General features: G+C 35.5%; 1 non-coding gene across 1 annotated transcript; it reads right to left on the reverse strand.

Moving 5' to 3' along the window:
* Window positions 1–3,641: 3,641 nt before the first annotated feature.
* Window positions 3,642–3,748, reverse strand: LOC145096370 (small nucleolar RNA R71). Its single transcript, XR_013703778.1, has one exon. It is a non-coding gene; the product is annotated as a small nucleolar RNA R71 (small nucleolar RNA).
* Window positions 3,749–11,897: the final 8,149 nt, after the last annotated feature.

Consider the following 11,897-nt stretch of genomic DNA (forward strand, 5'->3'; position numbering starts at 1 on the left):
ATGGTAATGAAAGACCATGGGTTAGTCTATAACACTTGTATGCAAGACCATGGGGATAACCGATGGAAATGTATGTATGACATGTGGTATTTTGGAGAAACTCACTAAGCTTTGTACTTAAGGTTTTATGGTTAAACATTTTCAGGTACTTCCAGTTCAAAAGAGAAGGACTTGGCGTCATCGCACAACATCCCCCTTGATTTTATTACGCATTGACTTTTGATTTTACCCTTGATTTTATTACGCATTGACTTTTGATTCAGGTACTTCCAGTTCAAAAATATGACCGTTGTGAAACGGTCTAGAGGTAAAAAAAAAGTATTTTTTTTATTTTATTTTACATATAAATACACACACATACATAATTTTTAAACACAAAAATCTTCTCTCATCTTCATATTTCTTTCATCTTTCAAAAAAATAATAAATAAATAAAAACTTTTCCTTTCAACCAAATATGGAGCAAAACTTGAACACCCCGCCTCCAAACACAAACACATCCATCTCGATGGGGTTCAAACAATACGGGAGTTATATGAACCTACTCAACTCAAATTCACCATACAAACCACTTCAAGGGAACTTTTTGAATCCATCCCCTTACATGCAACAAAACTCAAATCTTAAACAAAACATTTTCAGTGCTTTTGCTTTCATGCAACAAACAACCACACAACCACTACCTACAGAACCAACACTAGAAACTGAAACTGTTCCGGAAACACAAACAGAAGGCATTCAAAAAGGGAGAAGGAAAGGGAAAGGGAAAAGGGAAGGGAAGGCAGTCACGACAAGTGAAGAAGAACCTTCACTATGGTGGACACCAAAGGTGGAGTATGCGTTGGCGTTGTGCGAGACTTCAAAGAGTCTGACCGTAGGAAATGATATGCAAAGAGTTGGGTTTTGGGAAGTCGTGCTCGGAAAATTCCAGGCGCTTATGAAGAAACAACCATATCACAATATCGATATGCTTAGTAGCAAGTCGACTCCGATCAGTCGTGTCGGTGCACCAAGTTTAATGGGATTTTCATGAGACTAGAATCGCAAATGCAAATTGGTGTAAATGATTTTGATATGTACAAAGCTACGTGGGAACAATAACAAGTCAAAATGGGGTACACTTTTGAGTTTGAAACAATATGGGAGATTGTTAGACAATAATGGAATAAGGCGTTAACATCTACGGATACACAATCAAAGAGGTCTCGCAATTCTAGTTCGTTTGAAATTTCTGACAAACAAACGAACATCAACCTCTTACGCCGACACGGATGACATCCCCAGCGATATCGAAGAGATCCCCCCCCCCCACTGATATTGCCATATTTATACATATTTTTAGGCAATATTTAAGTACATATATATATATATATATATATATATATATATATATATATATATATATATATTGGTCATTTGCATAGAATGATGATACTTATAAGGTTAAATTATATTTTGCAGCCAAAAAGAAGACATTTTGAAGAAAAGGGACTAAAAGCGTTAAAGAATGGAACTTTGGAGGTTGAAGGCATGAAAGACAAGAAAAACACCCAAAAAGATGTACTCATGACGTGAACATTTGATGGTTCGCGACGTGAATAAAGAGAGATAGAAGATAAGCATTCAGGTGAAGGAATCCTTAACGATCATTATTACCTCGAGTTCACGACGTGAGTTTTAAATTCTCACGACATGAACGGTGAATTTGAAGGGAATATAAATATCTTTACCATCACGATTAGAGCGACTTTTGGCTGGCTTAGGAGGATTCCTGGAGTCGAAATTCAGAGGAAAAGAAGCTCTGGAAGCTGGTTTTAACACCAAGGAAGGAGAAGTTCATAATTTGTCTTTATAGATTGGTACATTTAAACATGTTTTTTATTATAGTTTTTGTTTGTTTAGCTGTTAATATGTCCAGCTAAATCTAGCTGGTTCTGTTAGCTAGATGAAGCTGGAACTCATGGTTTTAACGCATTAGACTTGACTTTACTTGTTGGTGATATGCTTGTGTTGATTGATTTTACCTAGCATGCTTGAATTAATTATTTGATTGCTTTAAATTCTTGTTATGTGTAGTTAGTGAACACAAATCTGCATGAATTTGAATACCTAATAATATAGTGAACACTAGTTTATTAGAGCTAAGATCAAACCAATCTTACATAAGTAACTGAACCATTAAATTAAGTTGTGTTAAAGAACTCATATTATGACTGTAATCATGTTTTGATTAATCAATCTTTCATGGCTCCAATCTTATTTAATAATTGATTATGTGTTAACTATTGTATGACCATAAATAGATTTACATGAATTGATTAATAATTAGTAGATTTAGAACTAAATTGTTAATACTTCCTTAATTGGTAACCAACAATAATAGTCATAGCTAATGTATAACCATTGAGTGAAAGCAGATTCGAACTAACAGAAGTGTTTTGATTATTGATTGAGTTTTTGTTGAAGAATTAAGTTAGTCTGATCTTGTAAAATCAGATAAAAACCCATTTTTAGCTCATTAGTAATTAGGTTAGTTTAGTAGTAAATAAATTAATTAGTCAACACCGTTCCCTGTGATCGACACCCAACTTACCAAACTATTCTATAATTCGACTAGGTACACTGCCTAGGTGCGTTTTAGTTAGTTAGTTAGTTAGTTAGGTTATAAATTATAAAATTAGTGGGTACTATCGTGCACATCAAGTTTTTGGCGCCGTTGCCGGGGAACGGCTTAGTTTATTAGTTTGTTTGCTTTAAATTAATCGATCCTTTTTGTAGGTTAAAACCTGCAAAAAGTTATTTTTCTGTTTATTTTTAATTTTTTTTACATTCAGGACTCACGACGTGAATCTTTAAGATTCATGATGTGAGAACTGCAATCCTTAGTTTTGTTTATTTCAGTTCGTTTTTCTTAGTTCAGTTGTACGTTTTTTTTTGTCTCATTTCAGGAGTTCATGACCAGAGATTCTAACACACCTTTGGTACCACCACTTGAAGATCCCGAGTCTACACTTCACAAAAAAAAGGATAAGAGCGTGAAAGAAGATCAAACACCAAAGAAGACACCCTTACAAGAATTCAAATCAGTGTTCTCAAAGAAGTGGGGGAAGAAAACGGAGGAGTCAAGTTCGTCTTCAAAGAACAAGAGCAAGCTTGAAATCTTAGATCAAATACCCGTCCAAGCCGAATCCGAGTACGATACTGAGCCTGAATTTGAATTACACACAAGTGAGCCCGAGAACGAGCTGGAGAACGAGATGGAAAACATTGATGAGATGGCCATGGGGGACTACAAGAAGCGCATTCGAGATGATGTAGGGTCGGGTTTAGTACATCCTACAATTCCTGCCAATGCCACATTTAAGTTGAAGGGACATATCCTTACTGCACTTAAGGATATCACATTTTACGGAAAGGATCACGAGGATGCTTTCAAACACTTAGACGAGGTGAACGATATTGCAGATTATTTTAATACTCCCAATATCCCAAGGGAGACAGCTTTGCTAAGGATGCTACCAGTCACTTTCAAGGGAGCAGCAAAAGACTGGTTGAAGGCACTCCCACCTGGTACGATCACCACATGGGCCCAGTTGCGTGAGAGATTCCTAGATCAGTTTTGTCCACCCTCCAAAATCTCTAAACTCAAGAAGGCAATTGCCAACTTTGAGCAAAATCCGGGGGAGTCATGATACGAGGCCTGGGAACGTTACAAGGGGTTGTTAAGGAATTGTCCTCAACATGACCTCAATATTCAGCAAGAGATGTTGATATTCTATGATGGGGTGAATGTCATGACTATACAACTCCTTGATTCACAAGGACCACTAACGAAGAAGAACCCAAATCAGGCCAAGGAGCTTATTGAAGAGTTTTCAAGGCACTCTCGTGAGTATCACAACCCAGGACATGATGGAATAAAAGGCAGTGGAGGTACACAAACTGAAGAGATGGCTGTTGTGATGGCAATGCTTAGCACTATGGATAGGAGATTAACTCAAATGGACCAATCAATTCATGCAATTCGAGTTGGTTGCGGGAGATGTAGTGGCCCACACTTAACAAAAGATTGCAATATGGATGAATATGGGAACAAGAAAGCTCAAGTATGCTACTCAAGTGGGGACAAGTATAAAGAAGATTGGAGAAAACCAAAGAAGGAGTGGCTGCCTTACGAAGAATACAAGAAGCAAAAAGAAGAGAAATTCAGGCAAATTGGCTGGGGCTTCTACCAAAGAGAGCAACCACCAGTTGAGAAGAAATCAGAATTAGAGACCATGTTGATGAAATTCATGGAAGCTTCAGAAAAAAGACATGATGCTACTAACGCTGCAATGGAAGAACAAAGAAGTATACTGAAGAATCATCATGCAATGATGATAGTGTTGGATTAATGTCTAAGTCCATAACTATAATTGGTAAGTCTTGACCCGACCCGACATGGTCCATTTGGGTTGCATGGCATCATGCATTTGGATAGACAATAATGAGAGAAATAAGACACTTATGGTTATTAATATATTATAAGTTCTAGTATATTAATAATAAGATTAATAAGATCATTTAATTAGTATTGATCAAGAATTAATCTAGGATTAATTAAGTGATCAAAAGAAGACTAATTAAATATATGGGTTGATTGTGTAAATCATCCATACTTATATAGTGGGCTAATGCTCCATGGATTATCTAGTTGGGCTAAAACCCATATGATGCTCCATGGTGTATTTGAACCCATGGGTCATGGAAATGAAAGGTCATGACAATTAGGGTTTACATGGTGTAACCCTAATTGTAACACACTATATAAGCATCATATTATTCACCAAAATCGGCCACTAATGAGTGTAAAGAGAGGGCTAGCTGATTTCATGAGTTGTGAATTTCTCTCAAGTTATTCCAAGTGTATTTGGTGTTGTGTGAACCATTTGAGGTGTCACACTTGAGGCACTAGGCACTCAAGCTTCATGAAGACATTATACATCAAAGAGGTATGTATTCTATCTTGTTATATTAATTGTTTTGTATGTTAGATTAGGATAATACCTTGGATGTTCATATTTGTATGTATAATAGAGAAAACATAGATCCAAGGTATTTAGGGTTGCATGTACACTTAGGAGTGTTAGAATGCTCAAAACTCATCAGTGGTATCAGAGCCTAGGCTTGTTTTCTTGTTATACTTGCAAAAGTAGCTGAAAAATCGAGTTTTGATGCTGTCTACCCAGCAGACTCGCCGAGCCCAAGGCAAAATGCATCCAACTCGCCGAGTTGGTTCGTGCACTCGACGAGTTGGACCCCCAGACAGCATATATTCGACTTTTTGGCTGGAATTGGACTAGGAACATTACCCTAAGATGTTTTTGGACTTATAAAATTGTTTTTGGTGTGGTAATGTTCATGATAATCCAATTTCAAAGATAATTGTCAATAGATTCATGTTTTGTATTAGTTTAAGGTTTAGGCTAATTACATGAAAAAATTTGATTTGAATTATCTTGTTCTTATGAGTTGCTTAGATTAATAGAAAAGTTAATTGATTATGTGCTTTCAATCCAAATTAATCTAAGAGTTGATTCTAAAATGTGTTTTTGTAACTTGTCCTCATGTTATATGAAAAGTCACATTTAAGTTTCATAAAACTCATAAAAGTTGGCAAAGGTTACAAAATGAAGAGTCTAGTTCTAATTAAATGGTTTTATGACTCCATAACTTGTCCTCAAGTTATGGAGGACCAAGAGTCTCTTCATTAAATAATAAATAAAAAAATGTAACCTTAATTAATTCCATAAGTTATAAAATATAGAAAAGTTAATTCTTTTATTAGTTTAAAGTCTTCCATAACTTGTCCTCAAGTTATGGAACTTGAAGAGTTTTTGGATTAAAACTACTTTAAACACATAAGTTATGGAATTAATTAGTTTTGAATAGTTTCAAAACTTGCCCTCAAGTTTTGGAATTTGAAAAGTTTTCACTTATGAATACTTTAATTCCAAGTTAGCCCTTAGAACTTTAAAAGTTAAAATTCAACCCTTATACTTTATAATATTATAAGTTAATAATATATATATATATATATATATATATATATATATATATATATATATGTATGTATAAGAGCAAAGTCAGTCTTACCGTTAGTAGGCCTCATTCACGAAGCCGGTCTATAAGGGGGTATAAGGTTACTGCCTATAAAATGGCAGTTTAATGGGTGTCCACTCTCACCCACCGCTTCCTTGACTGGTGGAGGGTCGTTAGTCGAACGGGTAGGACAAGGACTAGAATTCTCCCTTCATTAAAAGTATTAATGATAAATACTAAGTAACTAAACTCTTAATAATACCCAATCTTAGTTACTTAGGAAAATGTGAATAAGGTGCTAATCCATGAAATTACACTTTGCACTTTGTTTAAGTCGGTTAGTGGAGCGTGTGTGGTTAACTGGCACACTAACTCGTATTTAACAAGGTAGGCAAAGGGTAACTTAATGTTTATCATAGTATCGATGGAGCGTGTGTGGTTAACCGGCACATCGATTGAGGGGTAAACACTTAAGGGTACCAAGTAATTTGCATGGTTATTCACACCTTGTTTTGTGATCCTCGGCATCCCAGTCACAAAACCTGAAGGGCACACTCGAGATTGAAACATGCCATTAAACAGTTCAATGAATCTCAAAGATCTAGGAGTTTCAAAACCAATTAAAACCTAATAATACATTTCGTTTATCCTGGTGGAAATTGGTGAATCGTCATTCACCTACCTTCAAATATTTTATAGCTTGGATTACGGCATCCCTCTTCTAAGTTATAAAATAGTTTGTTGGGTCCTAGCCTTAATATTTCATATTGGGTGTCATACTAAGGACTTTAGATCAACTATCTTGAATATCTCCCAAAAGATGTCTGGTTTAGACATCTATGATCTTCCCAAATCTCTTGAAACAAGCTTTCCTAAATGAAGATGATGTCCCATGGAAATCATACTTCTTTCACCTCCTCCAATTATTCTCCCTAACCCACAAGTTCAAGGTCACTCAAGCCCTATTGGCAAGGCAAGGTCCAGGTGTGATCATATCTTGGAGATGTAGTCACATATTGACAAGCCGGGAGAGTTGGGTGTCAAAGTCTTGAGAAAGTTGGTGGCCCAATCACTTTCTAAGTCACATAGTGAGCTCCTTTGGGACTCCTATGAAACAGACTAAGACAAGACCCTGAATGATCTTATCCATTTGCTAAGATCAACTTCCTAAAACTTTATGGACATTGACAATGATGACATTGGATATCCAGTAAAGCTCTCTCTTCCTAATGGAAAGGGATCGGCCATAGTCAACTCGGTTGACCAAATGGTAAAGAGAAAAGCTAATTCTGTGATAGTCCTGTGTACCATTACCAAAGTGTCCATATGTTCAATTGCCAATGGAAGGGGCTTTAGTTGCGAAGCTGTCAATTTTACCTAAGGATGGTAAAATCAATAAGTTTGACTCTACTTCAGGTAAAAAATTCCACTATCTAACTCTGCTAAGTTTCTACTCTGATATTCTTGATACATGATGTGACTGGGTCATGTGTTGATGTTTTAAGAATCAAAGAAAAGTAAAGAAACTTAAAGAAAGAATATGTTGAATCTGATCGCGTAGATGGATTTCTATCGCATAGTTTGAAGATTGGATTCTTGAGCTACTTCTTAGGAGTTATGATATTTTTGCTTAGGAATAGACAACAACAAGTTTTCATATGGATTGTAGGGACAAGTTCTTCCGCAAATTTTTTTAAAATAAAAGGAAAATTTTGATTTTATTTATTTTAAAATATCCTTACAGTGGCATCTGTGGAAATTTTTTGTTGCTTATAAGATTCCATTAAGAGCAAGAGTAGAAATATGAATTTGATTCTTTCATTTGTGGTAGTGTCTAAATTTACCAAATAAGGAAAGATTCTCATCACCCAAGTTTTAGTTTGATAGAAACTTTGAATCATGCAAGTTGTATAGCATGATGAATGAGAACTTTCAAGCATTGGAAAAATTAAGACTAACTACTTGTTCACATGGATGTGTGAGTCAAGTGAAGGAATAAGGGATCGAGTACACATTCTTGTGCACTGGTCAAGTCCACCACAAAAGATCGATAAGACTATTCGTCATAGTTTACTAAAGCTCAGTAAATATGATTATACTTACAAGCTTAAGTGTAACGCTGAGACATTGGAAAACGTTCCAATGTAAGGCAGAGCGAATAAGAAGAATCAAATTAGGCAGAAGGATAAAAGTTTCTCAAATCTGAAAAGATGGGAGAGTACTTTAGTATCAGTTTTGTGATCATCTTAATGATTAAGAAACCATAGCACAATGAGTTCTCTAAGGGAATCTTAGTGCATTCTTATGACTAAGAAGAGGAATATTGAATTGTTGAAATGGTTAAATCAAGAAGATGAGTCATACTTCGTTCCAATACAAGTCTTAGAGTCACACTCCAAGATTGTAATTTGAGTGACATGTCTTAGAGAAGGTTTAAAAACACATGTCAAATGTAAGAGTAAATTTTTCTACTCTTGTACATTTGAAATTGGTAAGTTGTGATGTTTTGGATAAAACAAAGACCAACTTAGGCCAATTGTGTGAAGTGTTTGTCTTGATTAGAATCTACATTGTCCCTTGAATATTTGACAAGGAAGTCTTTTATGTCAAGAGGACAGTGGGAGTCTTAAAGTTCTTGAAAGTCTCAAGAACTAATCAAGAATAAAACCTGAAGTTCTTCACTAGCACACGACTTGAGGTTAATAACCTATCGTATTGACATATTCTGTGCCCATTCCAATTAAAGTTGGATTTACATATGAGTTCTTAGATTTCTCAATTGGTTGCACAAAAACTTGGAAGCAATGGCAAGCCCTTGAGCTGCCAGGTGGTAAGAAATTAAGATTGAGTTCAATCCATATGAGTTTGGATTTGTCATTATCCTCGTCTTGTGACTATGGTTATGACAATTCACATGGATAAGAACACATACACCAGCAAATCTAAGTGTCATAAGGTTTCTCTCCGATTCATGAAAATGATGGTGAGGAAACACTTTCACTAAGTAGATTTTAGCTAGATAGCAATTGTGATATTTGCATTCTCAAAGTCGTTAGTGGAGCGTGTGTGGTTTACCGGCACACTAACCTGGACTTGTGAGAAGTGGCAAAAAGGTCTAAACATTATGATTACGGCATCCCTCTTCATAATTGTTTAGATACACAAGTGTGCTATCTAAAGGAAGGTGTATGATTTTGATAAAGTTTTATCAAAGCAATCTAGTATCAGAAATCTGAACTTTGGTAAGAAAGTCAATGAAGTATTGATTTCTAGAAGTCCAGCTGATTTCTGAGTACATGTCAAAGCTAGTAGGAGCATAAGTGTTATGCTAATAATCATGTTAGTGGGAGCATGATAATTATGATAAGTATTGCAAGGTAGCAATGTTAATTATAGAAAACAAAAGTTTCAATTGGGAAAGAGTTGTTTTGCTATAATTAAGGGAGAGGAAATTATACTTTATCTCAAATCTAAAAGCTTAGATTGAGGTTTTAATCGTATTTAGTCAAAGATATATATATGAATTTCATGTTGGAATGGCTCAACATAAGGAAATTCTGTATATGGGTCCATTATTTGCGTTCTAAAATTCAATTATGATTACGACATCCCTTTTCATAATCTGAATTATGAGAACTTGGCAAATAGAAATGGAAATGTGATAGCAAAAGATTGGTTTGGTCTTTATGTGAGACATCATGAATCGTGTCCCATATGCTTCGGATATAGGATCGATTACATGTGCTATGATCATCTCTTCTAAAATTTTCCAAATGTCTGGGGCATCAAGAAGGGAAAAGGTCTAGAATTGGATATGACTAAAAGGATTAATCAATTGTCAAGGACAATCTAAGGTTTACCAAAGATTGGTTGCTCAAGGACAGTTGGAAGTATAGTGATAATTCTGGAAGGACCATATTGACATAATCTGTAAGGAGGCAACTCTTGTTGAGAAGTGATAGTCAAAATGGAATTTGGAAATGTTTTAAAGTTAGAAATTATTCAATCTGTGTAAGATTAGGAAACTTAATGCAAGAAGGATGTTTCCAAGGAGTTGGTCTCCTTTAGAATACTCTGTAATGATTGTTGCCAAGTCTTTGTGAATTTGTGCATAATCATTACAAGATGATCAATGCATATAAGTTTATAATCTAACAAATTTCAGTAAATGGCATGAATTTGGAATTCTTGCATTTGCAGTAAGGATTTGGGACTGTGAAAGAGGATCATTGGAGTTATGTTCAATTGATCTAATTCACAAAGTGAAGATCATAGACAAACATAGTATGCATACTTGGTGTATGGCATGACTAGTGTTTAGAAAACATAGTGTACATGCTTGGAGCATGGGACAACTATTGTTTTAAATTCATGAATAAAGTTGATAGCTGAAACAGTATACAATGAATAATGTGTAATCATATGGTGATAAATAAAAGGTGTTTTATTTATGTTCATAGGTTTTGATACCATATTGGATTCAATTATTCTTGTGTTTCATTTTGCATGTTTTGACTTCCAGAATAAACTAGGTTATTCTTCTGGAATGACTAAGTTATTCAAACCATCCACAGTCGGTCATATGTTGGAAGTAGATATGAATCAAGACTATCATGGGTTGGATTGTAGAGGTCTAAGATGTTGGACAAAGGGCTACAGCACTCATGAGTGCCTATAAGTTCTGAGTATTGGATTCAACACGCGCTCATTGGAATCACTTCATGGATTTTATCACGAGTGATCATGAGACGATAATATCTTATATTCTTCAAACCTAGAGATATGAGTTGTTACTATGAGTTGGTTGTACATTGATTGCACGAAAACGCACTCGGTAACTCGGTGTTATAAAACGTGCATTTGTGTATGATTCAACAAGTATTAGAACAAGCCATATGAGTCGAAGTTTATCCATTCCTTTTACCTTCGGGATAAAAGCGATATCTATGGGCCCCTCGATGATTTGATGATGACAAATGGAAGTGCTCGGCCGGGCCAAGACTGATTTGATTTGTTCAATTAGTCAGTCGTCATAAATCGGAAATCGGGAAACAACAAATGGACAGAGAGAATGATTATAATCCATGTCTCAGTCCATATGATATCTAGAATGGAGGAATATATGATCCCTTATCTAATGGAAAGGTCATTGACAAAGGTCAGAGTTCATCGGCAAGGTCAGAGTTCGACGGAAGCTTTTGAGAGCTACGATTGCCAGTCGGTTCTTGAAGTCATACGCAATAATAGTTTTAGACTTATCCAAGTGGGAGACTGTTGGATTAATGTCTAAGTCCATAACTATAATTGGTAAGACTTGACCCGACCCGGCATGGTCCATTTGGGTTGCATGGCATCATGCATTTGGATAGACTATAATGAGAGAAATAAGACACTTATGGTTATTACTATATTATAAGTTCTAGTATATTAATAATAAGATTAATAAGATTATTTAATTAGTATTGATCAAGAGTTAATCTAGGATTAATTAAGTGATCAAAAGAAGACTAATTAAATATATGGGTTGATTGTGTAAATCATCCATACTTATATAGTGGGCTAATGCTCCATGGATTATCTAGTTGGGCTAAAACCCATATGATGCTCCATGGTGTATTTGAACCCATGGGTCATGGAAATGAAAGGTCATGACAATTAGGGTTTACATGGTGTAACCCTAATTGTAACACACTATATAAGCATCATATTATTCACCAAAATCGGCCACTAGTGAGTGTAAAGAGAGGGCTAGCTGATTTCATGAGTTGTGAATTTCTCTCAAGTTATTCCAAGTGTATTTGGTGTTGTGTGAACCA

This window comes from Lactuca serriola, chromosome 3, assembly GCF_051521515.1.
Source record: "Lactuca serriola cultivar US96UC23 chromosome 3, Lser_US96UC23_V15, whole genome shotgun sequence".
Taxonomy (NCBI): Eukaryota; Viridiplantae; Streptophyta; class Magnoliopsida; order Asterales; family Asteraceae; genus Lactuca; species Lactuca serriola.